The 19,147-nt window shown below is 56.5% G+C and overlaps 1 protein-coding gene and 1 long non-coding RNA gene across 5 annotated transcripts in view; both read left to right on the top strand.

The window, feature by feature from the left end:
- The window catches only part of LOC137466802 (zinc finger protein 271-like), a 678,770-nt gene that overhangs the window by 571,143 nt on the left and 88,480 nt on the right, over positions 1-19,147 (top strand). The window lies entirely within an intron of this gene.
- LOC137466810 (uncharacterized) lies at positions 11,121-12,390 on the top strand. The gene is made up of 3 exons (XR_010995285.1): positions 11,121-11,304; positions 11,453-11,573; positions 12,172-12,390. It is a non-coding gene; the product is annotated as an uncharacterized lncRNA (long non-coding RNA).

Below are 19,147 nucleotides of genomic sequence, written 5' to 3'. Positions count from 1 at the left end.
CGACGTTTGTCTAAAATCAGTTTTAGTATGGAAATCACTTGTGGATGCTGAACTCATCAAGCACTGCTGGGACGCTGCACATTGCTCAGGGAAGAGTGTGATTGTTATTAAATTGTGTCCTGTTCAATCGTGGTCTGTTGGCCATGAAGAGAAACTTTCTGTGCCTCTGAGTCTCACCAGTTCCTGACCCCCAAAGGACACAAACCTGATGAGTTGTGGTTCCCACTCCAGTGGTGGTGCTTGGACCTCCCTCCATCCCCAGAGCAGAGCTCCCTTGTCCCAGAAAGTCCCTGGCAATGCAGGGATGAAGGAAACAGGACAGGCTGTGGGGATCAGGGGCAGGGCACGGCCAGGGATTTGGGGTGGTTGTGAGCCCAGGGCAGGACCTGGCCCTTGGCCTTGGTGAACCTCATCCAATTGTCCTGGGCCCATGGCTCCAGCCTGTCCAGATCCCTCTGCAGAGCTTCCTGCCCTCCAGCACAGCCACACTCCCACCCAGCTTGGGCTCACCTGGGAACTGACTGAGGGTGCCCTCGATGGCCTCGTCCAGATCAGCAATAAAGAGATTTCACTGACCTGGCCCCAGTCCTGAGCCCTGGGGACACCCCTGGGTGTGACTCCATTCCTCAGCTGCTCTGAGTGCCAGGGGTTGGATGAGGGAAATGGTGGGGAGGGGTTGGGGACAAAGTGTGATTGATTGTCAGCCATGAAGGGTCTTGATTTTCACATCTATTCAGACTGCATTAGGAGGTGCTGGGGGTCAATATCAATTGGACATTGCTGATATCTAACTACAAACAGGAAAAACAGGAAAAACAGGAAAACAGGACAAAACAGTTCTCTCTGCATAGTTTTCAAAACAGTATATTCACTTTAAATGCACTACTGAAATCTGTCTATTTCATCACAGAAGAATTGAAAACTTCAAGGGCTTTTCTTGTCTTGGGTGTTTTGAACAAATATTTATGAGCTTTTCTCACTGAATTCCTGAACTGACGAGCTCAAGAACGAAGAGGCCTCTGGAGTAGTAAAATTCATCAGCAGCCTCCAAGTGGCTGAGGATCCATCCCCATCAGAGCAGCAATGACCAGAAATGGGCACAGCTTTGTGGCTGCCCCAGCTCTGGGATGGGCCCTGGGCCTGGAGCAGGAGCAGCTCTGGAGGGCCCCAAGGCCGGGCTCTTGTGTTGGCCTGGGCAGATGGGATGGCAGCAGGGGCTGCAGAGCTCTCAGCACCTCAGCCCGAGGGGAGCAGGGCACCCAGGGAGCCTCCTTTGGCCTTGGCCAAGCCCCTTCCCCCATGGCTGGGGCTGAGTCCTGGCTGAGCTGCAGCTGCTGCTGTGCCCTGGCCAGGGGCTGAGGCCGTGGGGCCAGTGGCCAGAGCAGCCTGGGCTGAGCAGAGCTGTGGGGCCAGAGCCGGCTGGGCTGTGCTGGGGAGAGGCCCTTGGTGCTGCACAGAGCTCAGGGCAGCTGGCAGAGCTTGCAGGGAGCTGGGCTGGGCTCAGAGAGCCTGGCACAGAAACCATCAGTGTCCATCCCAGCCTGGCTGAGCGTGCAGGGCAGGACTCAGCCCAGGCCTTGTGGGGCAGGGCCAGCGCCTGTGCAAGGCATGGAAAACAGGCAAGTGCCCGAGAGAGGAGGCTGCTCTGTGCCTTTGGGGGCATGGACACAGCAGGAACACTCAGGAGCCCAAAGAGCCTCCATGGCTGTGCTGGAGACCAAGGCTGGAGCAGGGAAATGCAGGGCTGCTGCGCCATGGGGAGGGCATTGGATTCCAGCACACACCTCAGCTCTCTGATGGTCCCGGCACCATGCTGGGCCCTGTTTCAGGCTGGAGCAGAGCAGATGTTGATGGCACAGGAGCCCTGCGGGGCTGGGAGGGACCTGCAGCTTGCAAGGTGCTCTGCTCTCCCTCAGCTCCTCTCTGAGAGATCCAATCCCAGCTCAGCACCTCAGGGCACAAGTGGCACTGCCTGGTCATGGGCACACAGATGGTGTCTGCCTGGAAACGGGGCAAAAGTTTTAATATCTTTTATTAATATACAAGCACATTTTTTATTATCTGGGTCACTTGAGTATTTTTAAGAAATAGCAAAGTTTTCCCTCCACGAACAGGAATTTCCTGGAAGTGTACTAATGGGAGAAGGAGAAGAAATACTGATCTTCCTGTCTACTTGAGTCACCAATATTCTGTTTATTATATCATCTCCCTCTTCCTTCAGGTGTTTCCCACTCTCCTGTTTAAATGGCCTTGTTTAAGGAAATCTCTTCACTCGACCAGCTGGATCTATGTACTTCCTATTGCTCCAAGTGTTTCTCCTCCAGATGCTTTCTGGTCATTCAAGTGCCTCTCACCTGACTGGTTTCATGCTTTGAGCTTTAGGGAGTGGTCCAATCTTTCCGAAGTTCAAAAAAAACCCATATTAGTCAACATCCTTATTTGTGTTCCTATCTATTGTAGAATTCCCCTTTCTTGTGTCTTTGTCTAAAACTGTTCCTGTACAGAAATCCCTTGGGGATGGGGGACATGTCAGATACTACTGGGACATCACAGAGAGCTGAGGGAAGAGCTGTGATGGTTATTAAACTGTTCAAATGTTCAGATTGTGTTTGTTGGGAAGAAACTTTTCTGTGTCTCTGAGTGTCACCATCCCTGAGCCCAAAGGACACAAACCTGATGAGTTGTGGTTCCCACTGCAGGGGCACTTGGACCTTGGCTCTGCACAGGAGAGCTCTTCATCCACTTTCTCTCTTTTCCTCCCTCTGGGCATGGAGGGAGCACCTAACTTCAGCCTGTGACTCGTGTGTGCAAAGAGCAAATCTGGGCAGAATCAGGGCAGGGAGAGGTAAGGGGACCTTGGGATATTTGCTGGGAACAGAAGGTGTTTTCCATTGCTCTGAGACTGTCTGCTGTGCAAAGTGGATTTAATATCCAGCAGAGGAATGACTTTTGCATTTGATGGAGCTGTGCCTTCCCTTGGCTTTGTTGGCTGACAAGAAATGAACATCCCTCTGTGTCTGGAGTAGCTCCTTCTCCAGGGAAAGCAGGTGAGAGTTGGAGCCAAGGAGCTGAAACCTGCAGGTGCAGCCTGGGCTGGAGGGAGCTCAGATTTGCACAAGGCTGCTCTGAGTGCCAGGGCTTGGATGGGGGAGATGGTGGGGTGGGGGTAGGGACAGAGTCTGATTGATTGTCAGCCATGAAGTGTCTTGATTTTCATATCTATTCCAACTGCATGAGGAGGTACTTGGATTCGGTGTCAATTGGAGAGTGCACATATCAATGTATTAACAGGGAAAAAAAAACTAAACAGGACCAAAATATCTTTTCTCACTGTCTTTTAAAATGTAGTGTATTCACTTTGAAGAGGCTTCTGTAATTGGGCTAATTAACCACAAATTATTTGAACACTTACATTATTCCCAGAGGTTTGGCTTGTTAAGGTGTTCTGAATGTTAATGAGCTCTGGGACACTGAATTCCTGAACTGAAGAGCTGAAGGCTTAAGAAGCCTCTGGAGCAGTAAAATTCAGCAGCAGCCTCGGTGTTGCTGAGGATGTCAGCAGCCCCCACTGAGGCCATCCCTGCCCAGAGACCGTGGGGGAATGGGCAGACAAGGAGAGCGTCCCTGGGGCTGGGGCAGCAGAACTCAGAGGCACCAGCGGCTCCAGCTGGGAAATGGAGTGTGGAATGGGGCTGTGAAAGCCCTGCCTGGGCTGTGCCAAGCAGGACACACAAGCCATGACTCCCATCCCTCAAACAACTCTCTCAAGGAGACGTTTAAAAGGAATTACAATTGTTTGTGTCCTCTGAGTGTGATGCGCTGGAGAAATACCAACAAGAGATTCTCAGGAGCTCAAAAGAACAAAACAGCCTTTACTGGGAACTTCAGAAGATCAGAGAAACTTTGGCAAAATGTCTTATACAACATTCAATCAACAAAAAATGTTCTCAAAGCATTAACTTGGCCCATTCATTCACAAACTCTAAGCCTGTTCAGTTTTAAGTTAATCAAAATTTGTAAGATGACAGAAATAGAAGAAGTAGACACAGAAAGAGAAATATTAGATTTAGAGAAGCACATACAGAGCTACCAGCTCCTGGATTCCAGCAGTGTTCAGACAGAAATTCCAAGAGGAGGTAGGATCAAGATGTGTGCTTGCCTTGTGGTCAGCCTTAAATACCCCTTGGTGTTCCTGGGCCGTTCCCCCAGGTGGGACTTGGGGTCATTCGGTCACTCAGGAGCTGGGCTGGGGGCTCCAGAGGTGGCTGTGGAGCATTGCCTGTGCTGTGCCAGGGACTGGCAGACACTGCTGGGCTGGGATAGAGGCTCTGGGGGGATTGGGGTTCCAGGGCAGGGCAGGGCTGGGGTTCCAGGGCAGGGCAAGGCTGGACCTGCCTCTTCCTCCCCACACATGAAATGTTTCCAGCCAACAATCACCTCCAGTCTGTCACAACAGGCAGTGTTGGAGGTGGAATCCTAATTCTGTCCATGGGCACCCGGATGAGAAGGACAGTTCTTTTCCATAGGAATGAAAGCCCCAGTTTTCAGCTCATTTCTGATTTGATTGCCTGGATTTTGTTTGGTTTTGTTGTTGCTTTGTTTCCTTGGTGCGCCTGCAGTGTCCAGTCAGGAGCAGAGTGACTCTTGCCAAGGAAATTTGTGGTGCTGTCACATAATATTAAATCTGGTTTTTGCTGATCCCTTGCTGGGGATTTTTTCAGCGCTCTCAAGCCCTCGTTGGTAACAGGGTGAAGGAGCCCTGGCCCAGGCTCTGGCACTGGGGGACACAGGGATGCTGCCGGGGGGTCCCTGTCCCCCTGTCCCACCCCCCCACAGCCCCAGCCCCCGTCCCCGTGTCAGTCTCTGGGGTCGATCTCGTGGAACATCCTCTGGGGGAGGCTGCGGCGCCGGGGGCGGGGGGACCCGGGGGGACAGGGGACCCCGCTGTGCACGAGCAGCGTTGGACTTCTCTGGGGGAACTGGGAGGGGGGGACGGGGTGGAGTGACTTCCCCAGTGACCTCACACAGCCCCTGTGATGTCACACAGCCCCTGTGATGGCACACACACTCCTGTGATGTCACACAGCCCACTCTGAGATGTAACAGGTCACCTGTGATTTCATACAGGTGTCCTGTGAGGTCACAGCCTGCTCTTTGAGGTCCCAGTCTGCTCTGTGATGTCACAAAATCTGCCCTGTTATGTCACAGCCCAGCCTGTGATGTCACAGACACCCTGTGATGTCACAGCCAGCCCTATGATGTCACAGCCACCTTTGTGATGTTATGCCGTCTCGCTGTGATGTCACAGCCTGCTCTGTGATTTCACAGTCAGCTCTGTGATGTCACAACCCACTCTGTATTGTCTCAGCCTTCTCTGTGACACCACACAGCTGCTCTGTGATGTCACAGAGCCCTTTTCTATGATGGCAGAGTCTTCCCTGTGGCCTCACAGCCTGTTCTGTGGTGTCACACAGCCAGCCTGTAATGTCACAGCTGACTTTGTGACATCACAACCTCCTCTGTGATGTCACAGCCTGCTCTGTGATGGCAGAACTCAATGAACATGTCACACAGCACCTCTCTGGGCTCACAGACCCACCCTGTGATGTCACAACACCTTCAGTGATGGAACACAGCCACCCTATAATGTCACAGCACACTCTTTGACCTCACAGCTTGCTCTGCTCTGTGATGTCATACAGGCATCCTGTGATGTCACAGCCTGCTCTGTGATGTCACATAATAAACCAGGGATGTCACAGCCAACTATATGATGTCACAACCTGGTCTGTGATGTCACACAATCACAGAATCACAGAATTGCTGGGTTAGAAGAGACCTTTAAGATCATCAAGTCCAGCCCATGCCCTAACACCACCTCAGCTAAACCATGGCACTGAGTGCCACATCCAGTCTTTTTTTAAACACATCCCAGGATGGTGACTCCACCACCTCCCTGGACAGACAGTTCCAGTAATTTATCACCCTTTCCATAAAAAACTTTTTTCCTAATATCCAACCTAAATTTCCCTTGGTGCAGCTTAAGACACTGTCCTCTGGTCCTGTCAGTTGCTGTGAGGAGAGAGACCAACCCCACCTTACTGCAACCACCTTTCAGGGAGTGTGGAGAGTGATAAGGTCACCTCTGAGTCTTCTCCAAGCGAAACAACTCCAGCTCCCTCAGTCATTCCTCACAGGACTTGTGTTCCAGACCCCTTGTAATAGATAAGAGAAGTCTCTTTGTTCATCATTAAACAGGAACTCAGGCAAAGGAAGAGTTTTTTTGTGAATAACAGGAAACCCGAGGATATGCTGACTCCTTCAGTTGATGGTACAACGTGGGTCGGGAGGTGTGTAACCATCTATGGAAAGATTGTTACAGGGTCATAAACCCCCAGCGAGGAAGAGGAGGAGAGCCTTCATCCAGACGACCACCAGAGAGCAGGCGGTGACCCCCTAGCAACTGGAGGCACACGCACAGAGTACTCCCGGAAAAGCCACAAACGCGGAAGAAGGGGGAGAATAAAGGACCGTGGGAAAAGGGAAGCGGTGTGAGCCTTGGCGGAGCACTGACTCCCCGGCTGCACCCAGCGCTGTTTGCTTGTCATTGCTTGCTGTAATCAATAAAATTCTTTTTATCAATCCCTAAAGGATCAGACAAATTATTTACTTTAACTTATAACACCCGTTCCCTGCTCTTGCTGCTGCCCCATCTTCAAAGCCTCTCCCTCGGGCTCTTCCTCCCGTGCAGAGCAGCTCTCCTGGACAGGGACGGCAGATGGCACAGCTGGGAAGCAAAGGGAGCACTGAGTCAGTATGGGGACGTTTTTCTTGGCAGCAGCTGCACTTCCATCAGGGAAGGGAAGATCTCAGAGCCTCCCCAGGAGGGTTAGAAAGAAAAAGCAGCCGAGCGGGCCAGGTTGTGGTGAGCGCAGCCGCGGCGGGACTGTCCCGCAGCCCCGGCAGCCCGGCACAGCCGGCACAGCTCCCGGGCCCTGCCGGCACAGCTGCCTTGCCCAAGGACAGCCCCTGTGCCGGCCGGGGCAGCTGTGCTGAGCAGCCCCGGCACGGGCAGGGCCCGCTGCTGCCCCGCCGGGCAGTGCCCATGGCCACAGCCCACGCCACCCTCAGCCCCACCCTGCCTCCCCGGCCCTGTGGCCTCACCCGGGCTCTCTCCAGCGTGGCAGCAGCAGGTCCCAGGACACCTGGGATGACGTGGCTTCTACTCTGCCCTGTGGCCACCAGTTCTGCCGGAGCTGCATCCTGCGGTGGGACCAGACAAATCCATCATGCCCACTGTGCTGAGGAGCAATAGAGACTGTCAGGTTTTCTGATGATGCCGGTGACTCTCTAGAGATTGTCATCACAGCCCCTGAGCAGCTGCCAGCAGCCACGAGCTCATCAGAGCGAGCTCCCGGCGGCCAGGACGAGATCAGCCCCCATGGCCCTGTGCCGGCCCATCCCTCTTCTCCTCAGGAGACACCAGCCAGAGCTGTCGGCGCTGTCCTGCCCAAGGTCTGGGCAGGACTTTTCCATCGACGACGGGAACTTCTGGACCCTGTGCGGACTTGGCTGAACCAGAGGATGGAGGCCATCCAAAGGGAGCAGTGGTGGATGGCAAGGAGCACAGAGTGCCATCCTGTATGTTCTCTGTGTGTGTGGGCCAGACCAGGAGGACATGATCCAGAGTCTGCAGGGCTTCCTGGAGGAACAAACAGTGCCACTGGTCCAGGGCACCATCGACATCACTGTGAGACACTGCAGCTCAGGGGCCCAGAGTCTGCTGCATTCCCACGCTGCCACAGATGAGGATGACAGCCCAGCAGCCAGCAGCTGCTCCAGCAGCTCCAGTTCCATCTTCTCCAGCTCCCCCAGCCTCTCCAGACCCAACAGCCACAGTTCCCCCAGCTTCTCCAGCCCAAACAACCCCAACTCCTCCAGCCCTAACAGCCCCAGATCCAGCTCTTGGACTCTACCCAGCAGCCCTCAAGTCCCCACAGAGGAAGAAGAGGAAGCTGCCACAACGGAGGCCACCCCCAGCAGGGGTCAAAGCCATCCCCCAGTTGTGCCGGTGTCCCCAGAGCAGGACCAGCCCCAGGATGAGGCAGGTCCCTCTGATCCATCTGTCCAGAGCACCAGCCTCAGACCCTCTGGTCCCGCCCAAGGCAGGCACTGCTTGCCTGGGTGTCCCCGGCGGTCCCTAAAGAGAAAGGCCTCAAACTCTCCCCACCCCTGCAAGAGGCCCCCCTGCCAGCAGAACTAGCAAGGCTCTTCAACTCCTTATTTTTAGGAAAAGAAATAAATTGTTGTTATTTCCCCCACACAGTCTCTGCGCTCTGCTTCCTCAGCCTTCCCCTTGTGCCCCACCGTGGGTGGCACCCATGTCCTGTGGGGCACCAGCCTTGTGCCCAGGGCCATATGGGCAGCTTAATTGTCTTCAAGGCCAATCTTGCCGAAGAAGAAGTTGCCTGGACTTTCATTCATCTCAATGTCAATTCCACTCTTGGAGTTTTTCCCAGCTTTGTCCTTCCCAAGGCCGTTTGTGCTAAAATATCTCTGTACTCCATCCTGGATCTTATGAGCATCTGCAAACAGCTGTTTTGTGATGCTAATTACATATCACTTTCCTCTCTTACTTTTTAACAAATATTTTCTAAAATATCGATATAGTTACAATTATTGGCACAAATCATATTCATTTATCACATCTCTATCTGGCTTTGTTTGAAGGTGTAGGCTCAAAGCAAACTCCCTTAGTTCCTCCCTGAGCCCTGGCCAAGAGGAGGATGAAACCAGATGTTCCCGCACTAGGAGTTATGGTAGCTTGTTTATTCAACAGTATAAAATCTGGGCCCTCTCACTTGGCGCAAAGTTGGCGGCCTCGCCTGAGGGTGGGCGAACCACATAGGAATTCCCAGTTACTGGGAGTGCTTCTCCCATCCCTTGGTGTGACAGGGCATCCCCAGCTGACGTGTGTGTCGGGACAATGGTCAAGTATTAGGGTAACTGGTGATGTATCTTTCTGAATCCCTACAGACAATCTTTTCTAGAATAATCAGGTGCATTGCTTAGCTTATCCTTTTGTACTTCTGTGCTGCTTTGCCCTACAGTCAATGACACTTCTTCCTTAAGCTGGTGGGGGTGTCTTTGGTGCTGACCCTGCCAGCAAGCCATTCCCTTCAGAATTGGACTCGGTGGATCCCTTCCAACACAGAACATTCTGTGATTCTGTGATCACTTCTACAAAGTTTGCTCAGAATGAGTTTCAGCTAAAAGACTTGGAATTATTTGCTGAAATTAGAGTTGGTAGATGGAACTCTTGTTGGTAAACAATGGAGGGAGAGAACAGCTTCATGTGGGTTTTTGGGGCGTTGCCCCAATTTTGTGGGTTCCTCCCTCCATTTTGGGATCTCACACCTCCGTTTTGGGGGTCTCCACCCAGCGATTTTGGCTTCCACTCCTTCCACTTTGGGGTCCCCCTTTAATTTTGTGCACCCCATTCCCATGTTCCACACATGCCCAGCGACCCCAGTGTGCACTGAATGGCCAGCAAGGGACTGGGGAATGCCGGGACCCACAGTGATGTCAGTCATCCCTCCTGGTTACACACAGGACTCCTCGGCCCTTTTTGGGGTGCCCTGGAGTGCCAAGGCCACGGGGCGGAAATGTCTTTGCTGCCATGCTGGGCAGGATCTTGCTTGGCCCATTGTGGCCTCATGTCCCCTGTCTCTCATTGTCCTCTGACAGCCCCTGTGTCCCTGCACCCCTCTCAAGAGCAGGACTTTGGTGCCAGCACCCCCAGGCTCCAAATCCCCGCGTTGGCTCTGTCCCTATGGTATCCCCACGCGGCCGTTGCGCCGGGGCCGTTGTGGCGACAGCCGGCGAGCGGCGCCATGGCGGAGCTGCCGCTGCCCGCCGGGCTCAGAGCCAGCGCCTTCCCCGCCAAGCTGTGGCGCCTGGCGAACAGCCCCCGCGTCCGCTCCGTGCGCTGGGACAGCCGGGCCCGGGGGCTGCTCATCCACCGCTCCCTCTTCGAGCGGGAGCTGCTCAGCCCGGGCGACGCCCAGGGCCCGGCCCCGCACACCTTCAGGGCCACGCAGTTCCGCAGCTTCGTGCGCCAGCTCTACCGCTACGGCTTCCGCAGGGTGCCGGGCCGGGTTGGCTCAGCTGCGCCGGGCGATGCCGGGGCTTGGCTCCACTACAGCAACCCCTGCTTTCGCCGCGACCGCCCCGACCTCCTTCTCCGCATCAGCCGCCGGAGCGTGGCCAACAGGCAGCGGCCGGCGGCGGGGCGGGAGGGCCGCAGGCGCCCGCCCCGCGGCTCCCAGCAGCTCCCCGGGGCGCGGCCGCTGCCGCACGGGCGGGACGGGCGCAGTCGCTTCCAGCCGCTCTCCAGGGAGCGGCCGCCGCTGCCGCCCGGGCGCCCGCCCAGCGGCTTCCTGCTGCTGCACAGGGAGCGGACGCTGCCGGACGGGCGGGAGCTGCGCAGCCCCCGGCCTGGCCGCTTCCAGCCGCCCCCCGGGCAGCGGCCGCTGCTCGCCCGGCGCCCGCCCTGCGGCTTCCACCTGCTGCACAGGGACCGGCCGGTGCCGGCCCGGCGGGAGGGGCCGAGCCGCTTCCAGGAGCTCTATGGGGAGCGGCCGCCGCCCGCCGAGCGGGAGCTGCTGCGCATCCCGCCCTGCGGCTTCTTCGGTTTCTACGGGGAGCCGCTGCTGCCGCTCGGGCGGGAGGGGCCTCGCAGCCGCTTCCAGCAGCTCTGCGGGGGGCAGCTGCCTCCGATCGACCGGGAGGTGCTCAGGATCCAGCCCTGCAGCTTCCAGCAGCTCCACAGGGAGCAGCAGCCCCCAGCCTACGACCCACGAGGTAGGAAAAGAGTTGTAGCCTTGCTTTTCCAAAAGGTCATGAAAAGTGACTGTTTGGAGTATTTTTCCACAAGGCTCTGTCATTCTCGGCCCAAAATTCTCAAGCTTATTTCAAAGGGGCACCTAGAAAGGCAAAAGATTCTCTGCCTGGTTTTCCTGCCTGCTTCCTGTGATGGTTGATCCAAGGCAGCAACAGAGATCTGTGTCCCAGAGCCACGTTGTGCAGTGTGACCAATGTCTTTGTATTCTTGCAGCCACCTCGGGCACTTCAGCCCCCAGCGCTCCACCTGGCAGTGCAGGTTGTGCAGCATCGACGGCCTCCGGCTCAGCCTGGAATGCACCTGGTGAAGAGCAGTTGCCACCAGTGGATCTTGGCTTTGCCGTGGAGCAAATGATCCGGGAGATCAGGAGATCCCTGCCTGAAAGGTCTCCCTCTGCTCAGGTAACCCATTGGTGGGGAATGGAAGAGGCTGGGCTGAGAGTTTTGAACGTTGTTAGATGGAGAAGGAGAGTAACCGTATCCTTGATGTAATTCCAGCAAAATACTGAATGATCTTTAGTTTTCTTTTTTTTTCTATTGTTCTTTCAAGGGCAATATGAATGTTGCCCCTGAGTCTTCAGGAGGGGAGCCTGTGAACGGGGCTGCAGCAGAGGAAACTTCATCTGGCACCGAGAGCTGCAAGAACAGTTCCCCAGAGCCCGAGGAGCCTGGTAAGGACAGAGCCCCCGTTGGTTTAGAGAGGTGTGAGACGGCTGCTCTGAGCCTGCCTCTGGCAGGAAGGGAGACGAGAAGAGTTGAGCTCTTGTCTGCAGGGTTGGTGCTTCCTGGTGCCTTTAGTTCAAAGGCACATGCACAACCTGCCCGAGCCCTGCCCTCCACGCTTCGCCAGAGGCTTGGGCACTGAGTCCTCTGCTGTGGCAAGAGAGCAGGGAATAAACCTGACCTTGTGGGAGTTGTGCCACCAAGCTGGGTGTCCCAGTCTGGTTCATACCTCAGCCCCCAGCAGCCTTCAGCCATTTCGGTGAGGACTGTGGTCTCTCTGTCACTGGGACTGTCTGTGTTTCAAGCTCTCGTGGGTGCCATTTGCACTGTGGGTGCTGAGACTTTATTAGGATACTGAAATACTTTACACAGTTCCGTTTTGAAAACTTGGAAGGATCCCTGTTCTTTATAGAGCAGGCTTCAAATTGCCAAGTGAGAGTCTGCCTTTCAGGCCATCTTTTAATGTCCCTGATAGAAGGACAATTGGTGCTCAAGGGGCGCTTGCACAAGGGCCAGTATTGTCTCAGTGTTCCCTTGGCTTCCCAGATCCCGTGTGATCAACGTGTCCAGGAGGGCTGCCCTGTGCGCCAGGAAGAGACAGAGGGAGAGCCTGTGACCATTGGGCAGGTAGAATTCCTCTGTCTCTAGTTATATTTATAGATGTGTATAGTTATGTTTATTGCTATATGTAGTTGTATTTATAGGTTTATGTAGTTATATTTATCTATCTACATCGACAGAGATTTGTCTAGTTAATTTATTTTTAGTTTTAGGTGTATATATTTATATTTTTAGATGTGTAGTTATAGTTGTAGATGTCCGTAGTTGCATTTATACATGTGTATAGTTACATTTACATATATATATAGTTATATTTGTAGATAGGCATATTTATATTGATATATGGGGGTTTAGTTACATAGATTGGTATCTGTATAGGTGTAGGCCTCTTTTTAACCTCTTCCCCTGCTCTGCTTCCTCCCTCACCTCTTGCTTTTCCCCCGTGCCCCCTGTGTCCCCTGTCCCTGTGCTGGGTCCGAGCTGGCGGCCGGGCCGGGCGGAGCAGCAGTTCCAGCCCCGGGTGTCCCTGGAGCGGTGGGAGCTGCCGGTGGCCCCAGGCACTGTCCCCTGAGGAGCTGCTGAAGGACGGTGAGACTGAGGGGGCTGAGGGGGCGGTGACGCTGAAGGGACGGTGACCCTGAGGTGCTGCTGGGGCTCAGGGCTGTGGGGCAGCCGAGGGCGATGGTGGCACTGAGGTGACAGGGAAGTGGCACAGGCCGAGGGGTGGCGGGTCTAGGGGAGCGGGATGGGTCAGAAGGGACTGAGGGGCTGAGAGGACTGTGAGGGGCTGAAGAAACTGAAGGGGGCTGGGGCTTTGCCGAGAGCATGGCGGGGTTGAGGGGATGGAGGGGGCCGGCAGGGAGCACAGAGGGCTCCGGGACTGCAGCTCTGCCAGGCCTTGGAACCAGTTGCAGAGCCTCCGCTTTTGCCACAGCTGCAGTGGAGACCTTGAGGACAGCTGGAGACTGACGGGAGCCAGCAGGGAGAAGCTGAAGGCCAGCAGCAAGAGCAGGGAACGGGAACTTCTGCTGCCACGCTGGAGAGAGCCCGGGTGAGGCCACAGGGCCGGGGAGGACGGGTGGGGCTGAGGGTGGCGTGGGCTGTGGCCGTGGGCACTGCCCGGCGGGGCAGCAGCGGGCCCTGCCCGTGCTGGGGCTGCTCAGCGCAGCTGCCCCGGCCGGCACAGGGGCTGTCCTTGGGCAAGGCAGCTGTGCCGGCAGGGCCCGGGAGCTGTGCCGGCTGTGCCGGGCTGCCGGGGCTGCGGGACAGTCCCGCCGCGGCTGCGCTCACCACAGCCTGGCCCGCTCAGCTGCTTTTTCTTTCTAACCCTCCTGGGGAGGCTCTGAGATCTTCCCTTCCCTGATGGAAGTGCAGCTGCTGCCAAGGAAAACATCCCCATACTGACTCAGTGCTCCCTTTGCTTCCCAGCTGTGCCATCTGCCGTCCCTGTCCAGGAGAGCTGCTCTGCACGGGAGGAAGAGCCCGAGGGAGAGGCTTTGAAGATGGGGCAGCAGCAAGAGCAGGGAACGGGTGTTATAAGTTAAAGTAAATAATTTGTCTGATCCTTTAGGGATTGATAAAAATAATTTTATTGATTACAGCAAGCAATGACAAGCAAACAGCGCTGGGTGCAGCCGGGGAGTCAGTGCTCCGCCAAGGCTCACACCGCTTCCCTTTTCCCACGGTCCTTTATTCTCCCCCTTCTTCCGCGTTTGTGGCTTTTCCGGGAGTACTCTGCGCGTGCGCCTCCAGTTGCTAGGGGGTCGCCGCCTGCTCTCTGGTGGTCGTCTGGATGAAGGCTCTCCTCCTCTTCCTCGTTGGGGGTTTATGACCCTGTAACAATCTTTCCATAGATGGTTACACACCTCCCGACCCTAGTTGTACAATCAACTGAAGGAGTCAGCATATCCTCGGGTTTCCTGTTATTCACAAAAAACCTCTTCCTTTGCCTGAGTTCCTGTTTATGATGAACAAAGAGACTTCTCTTATCTATTACAAGGGGTCTGGAACACAAGTCCTGTGAGGAATGACTGAGGGAGCTGGAGTTGTTTATCCTGGAGGAGACTCAGAGGTGACCTTATCACTCTCTACACTCCCTGAAAGGTGGTTGCAGTCAGGTGGGGGTCGGTCTCTCTCCTCACAACAACTGACAGGACCAGAGGACAGTGTCTTAAGCTGCACCAAGGGAAATTTAGGTTGGATATTAGGAAAAAAGCTTTTTACGGAAAGGGTGATAAAGCACTGGAACTGTCTGTCCAGGGAGGTGGTGGAGTCACCATCCTGGGATGTGTTTAAAAAAAGACTGGATGTGGCACTCAGTGACATGGTTTAGCTGAGGTGGTGTTAGGGCATGAGCTGGACTTGATGGCCTTAAAGGTCTCTTCCAACCCAGCAATTCTGTGATTGTGTGACATCACAGACCAGGTTGTGACATCAGATAGTTGGCTGTGATATCACTGGTTTATTATGTGACATCACAGAGCAGGCTGTGACATCACAGGATGCCTGTATGACATCACAGAGCAGAGCAAGCTGTGAGGTCAAAGAGTGTGCTGTGACATTATAGGGTGGCTGTGTTCCATCACTGAAGGTGTTGTGACATCACAGGGTGGGTCTGTGAGCCCACAGAGGTGCTGTGTGACATGTTAAGTGAGTTCTGCCACCACAGAGCAGGCTGTGACATCACAGAGCAGGCTGTGACATCACAGAGGAGGTTGTGATGTCACAAAGACAGCTGTGACATTACAGGCTGGCTGTGTGACATCACAGAACGGGCTGTGAGGCCACAGAGAAGACTCTGCCATCATAGAAAAGGGCTCTGTGACATCACAGAGCATCTGTGTGATGTCACAGAGAAGGCTGAGACAATACAGAGTGGGTTGTGACATCACAGAGCTGACTGAGAAATCACAGAGCAGGCTGCGACATCACAGCGAGGCTGCATACTATAACAAAGGTCGCTGTGCCATCATAGAGCTGGCTCTGACATCACAGGCTGGGCTGTGACATCACAGGGCAGATTTTGTAATATCACAGAGCAGACTGGGACCTCAAAGAGCAGGCTGTGACCTCACAGGACACCTGTATGAAATCACAGGTGGCCTGATACATCTCAGAGTGGGCTGTGTGACATCACAGGGGCTGTGTGACATCACAGGGGTTCTGTGACATCACAGGGGCTGTGTGAGGTCACTGGGGAGGTCACTCCACCCCAGCCCCCCCTCCCAGTTCCCCCCAGAGAAGTCCAACGCTGCTCGTGCACAGCGGGGTCACCTGTCCCTCCGGGTCCCCCCACCCCCAGCGCCGCAGCCTCCCCCAGAGGATGTTCCACGAGATCGACCCCAGAGCCTGACACGGGGATGGGAGCTGGGGCTGTTGGGGTTGGGACAGGGGGACAGGGACCCCCCGGCAGCGTCCCCGTGTCCCCCAGGGCCAGAGCCTGTGCCAGGGCTCCTTCACCCTGTTACCAACGAGGGCTTGAGAGCGCTGAAAAAATCCCCAGGAAGAGATCAGCAAAAACCAGATTTAATATTAAGCAACAGCACCACAAAGTTCCTTGGCAAGAGTCACTCTGCTCCTGGAGCTGTTGTGATGGTTGGTGCCATGGAAACCTGCCCTGGCCCCTTGCTCAGGGCTGCTGTCACTGCCCAGAGCCAGAGGGGATCCCTTGCTGGGGGCTTGTGCCATGGCCACCTGCCCTGTGCCGCGCTGGCCGGTCAGGCGCCGCGGAACCAGCAGCAAACGCCAGGGCCAGGGCCAAAGGCCAGGTCAGCCCGACAGAAAGGGGCAGTGCTGGGCACTGTTTCCATGGCAGCCCTCACTGGGGGTGACACCTGGGTCACCTGTCCTGGCAGTTGCCATGGAAACCCGGCTCACTGGGAATACAAGGGTGGACAAAGGTTTTAGTAGGGCCTGTCACAACGGGACAAAGGGGGGTGGTTTTAAACTAAAGGAAGGGAGGTTCAGATAAGAACAGATAAGGAGTAAATGTTTGATGATGAGGGTGGTGATACACCAGGACAGGTTCCCAGGGAGGTAGTCAGTGCCCCATTCCTAGAAACATTCAAGTCCAGCTGGGACAGGGCTCTGAACAACCTGATCTGGTGAAAGATGTCCCTGCTCATGGCGGGGTTTGGATGAGATGAGCACTGCAGAGCTCTTCCCATCCAAACCATTCCAGGACTGCATGGGCAGAAGGGGCTGCTCAGTGCACTCCATCCACTGCCTCGACTCCTCATGGTCTCTGCTGGACCCCACATCCCACAGCCAAACCCAGCCCCTTCTCTGCCTTTCCTCCCCCTGCCCCAGGGGCTGGCACAGCCAGGGGGGCACAGGTGAACTTTGGGCTTTGCAGGGCTCAGGCACAAGGGCCGTGGCAGAGTCAGGGCTGAGGTCACACTCTGTGGGCTGGGGCAGAGCCCAGCCAGAATTGAGCCCTGAGGCAGCAGCTCTGCAGTGCTGGCCACCAGGCCGGCTTGCCAAGGGAGGCTTCTGGCCATGCCCTGCAAGCAGCTGCTGCTGCCAAGGCGCCTTTGGTGCCTCAGGCTCTCCCTGGCACAGCTCCCAGCACGGCACTCTGCCCTTGTGCCCGAGGCCTTCCCTGTGCTGGGGCTGGCCTGGGGCTTTTCCTGCAGCGGGACCTGCCCTGCTCCTGGCACAGTCCACCAAGTCATTCCCTGCATTTCTCCTTTTCAAATTCTTTCCATCACCTACTCTCAGAGGTCCAGCCTGTTCTGGTGCTTATCATGAACTGACTGTGCTCTTGATTTATACCAGCACTGGAGATGTAGAATCACCCAAACTGAACACAGAAACAAACTCCCTCTGTCCCATTTTCATGTTCTAGATCACTTTCCAGGTGTCCATGGAGATGTGGGAATGATTATCACACAACTCTCCATTTCTGGCTGCGGGCTCTGGAGATTCCTTCTCTGCATTCAGTCAGGCTTGTATTCCCTAACAAGTCCTGGTTCCACCTCCTGTTTCCCAAGGCTGGAACAGTCACAATGAAAACCTCACCAATGGCACAACTCCCCAGCTCACCAGGAAAAGAAAGGACAAGCTGTCAAGTTCTCCAAACCTGCTCTGCTGCAAGAGTCCTGCTGCACTCACGCTGTGGAAAGCCAAGAGAAGCTGCATGTGGTGGCACATCTTGTGACAGGAGCTCAACCTGGTTCTCCAGGAAAGGTTCTTGAGAAGAGCAAACAGGACTGTGGAGAAGATTCCTGGAAAACTGAAACAGCTTTCCAGAAGTGAAATGAAAATTGAAAGAAACAGTCCAAGATGTTTTCCTCTATTTATTTCTCTGCTTCCTTTTTCCATCTTGCACTACTTCTCCATCCCATTAATTCCAAATGCATCTCATCTCTAAGATCAGTGACTTAGCGAGTTCTAGACACTCTAAAGTACGATGAGCTACACAGTTTGCCTTCCAGTTTTTGCTGGAAAGCAACACTGGAGCCATAAGTGCAGGACCAGGACCAGGGAATCCTCCAGCCAGGGAATGTGCCCCGACAGGGTTTGATCCTCAGCGGGGACAATACACAGCAGCGACCGAGGAGATACCTCTGCCCCCGTGCAGGAGTCCAGACTCTGGGTCTGGGCTGAACGCGGCAAAGTTCCCGTGTTTGGACAGGCTCAGGGGCTGCCCCCGGGGAGCGGGGGGCTGGGCGTGGGGGTGAGCGGGCAACGGAAAAACGGACACGGGGACAAACGGCCCCGGAGCTTCAGTTGCAGCAGCAGCAGCGGCGGCAGCAGCAGCGGCAGCAGCAGCGGCAGCAGCAGCCAAAGCAGAGACTCCCTCTTGATTCTCCTCTCCCTGTCCCGCTGTCCCGCACCGTCTCCCGCTCTCCCTTTCCCGCTGTCCCCTCCTCTCCCAGCCTCTCTCTCCCCATTCCCGGCCGGGCCATGCCCCCGGCCCGCCCCCGGCTCCGGGCGGGGCTGCCCCATCCCCGCCCCCGGCCGTCCCGCCGGGGTCTCGCCTCCGCCCGGCTCTGGCCGTGCTGGCGGTGGCGCTTCTGGGCGGGCATCGGTGCCTGGGGCTGGGGCGGCATCGCCTCGCTCTGGCTCCGCCTGGCCCGAGCCTGGCCCCGGCCCCGGCTCCTCCCGGGCCCCGCGGAGGACACACGCGGCGCGGCCGCTGCCGCCGCCTCCGCTGCGGCTTCCCCGGCCCGAGCTCCGCCGCTCGGCAGCGCGGCCGCCGCCCCCGAGCCGCCGCTGTCCCGTTGCCGGGAGCGAACGCCTGGGGAGGGCCGGCCCGGGGCGGTCGGGGGGCGCTCGGGGGCCGCTCCTGGCCCCGGGCCGAGCGCTGACAGCCGCGTCCCGCCCGCAGGGAAGGCGCAGCAGGGCCTGAAGGAGCGGGTACCGGCTGGGTTCGCTGCTGGGCAGCGGCGGCTTCGGCAGCGTCTTCGCGGCCACGCGGCGCTCGGACGGCGCCCCGGTGAGCGGCGGGGCCGGCGGCGGGCGGAGGAGGAGGAGGAGGGGAACGGGAGGAGGAGGAGTAGAGGGAGGGGGAGGAGGGGGAGGAGGAGAAGGGGGAGGAGGATGGCGATGGAGCTGGGGCTGCGCAGGGTGGGTGGTGAGCTCAGCCCGCTGCTGCTCTTGGCTTGCAGGTGGCCATCAAAAGGGTGCCAAGGAACCGCGTCCGGCACTGGGGCGAGCTGGTGAGTGAGCGGGGCCAGCGGCAGAAGCCGGGCCGTGCCGGGCGGGGATGAGCCGAGGCCCGGCAGGGTGGGAGCCACCAGGACACCTCGAGGGAGAGCGGGCGTGGGGCCAGCGCAGGGCGAAGGGCATCCCGGGCTGGGTGAGGAGTTCCTGACCCCCGGCATGGCATCAGCCCCACTGATGGCATCGTGCTCCTCCCGCAGCCTGACGGCACCAGTGCACCCCTGGAGATCGTGCTGCTGGAGAAGGTCTCCACTGGCTTCCCCGGTGTCGTCCAGCTGCTGGAGTGGCTTGAGCT

Source organism: Anomalospiza imberbis, unplaced genomic scaffold (genome assembly GCF_031753505.1).
Source record: "Anomalospiza imberbis isolate Cuckoo-Finch-1a 21T00152 unplaced genomic scaffold, ASM3175350v1 scaffold_44, whole genome shotgun sequence".
Lineage (NCBI taxonomy): Eukaryota > Metazoa > Chordata > Aves > Passeriformes > Viduidae > Anomalospiza > Anomalospiza imberbis.
Note: the sequence above shows the minus strand (reverse complement) of the source record. Positions and strands in the feature narration are given on the sequence as shown.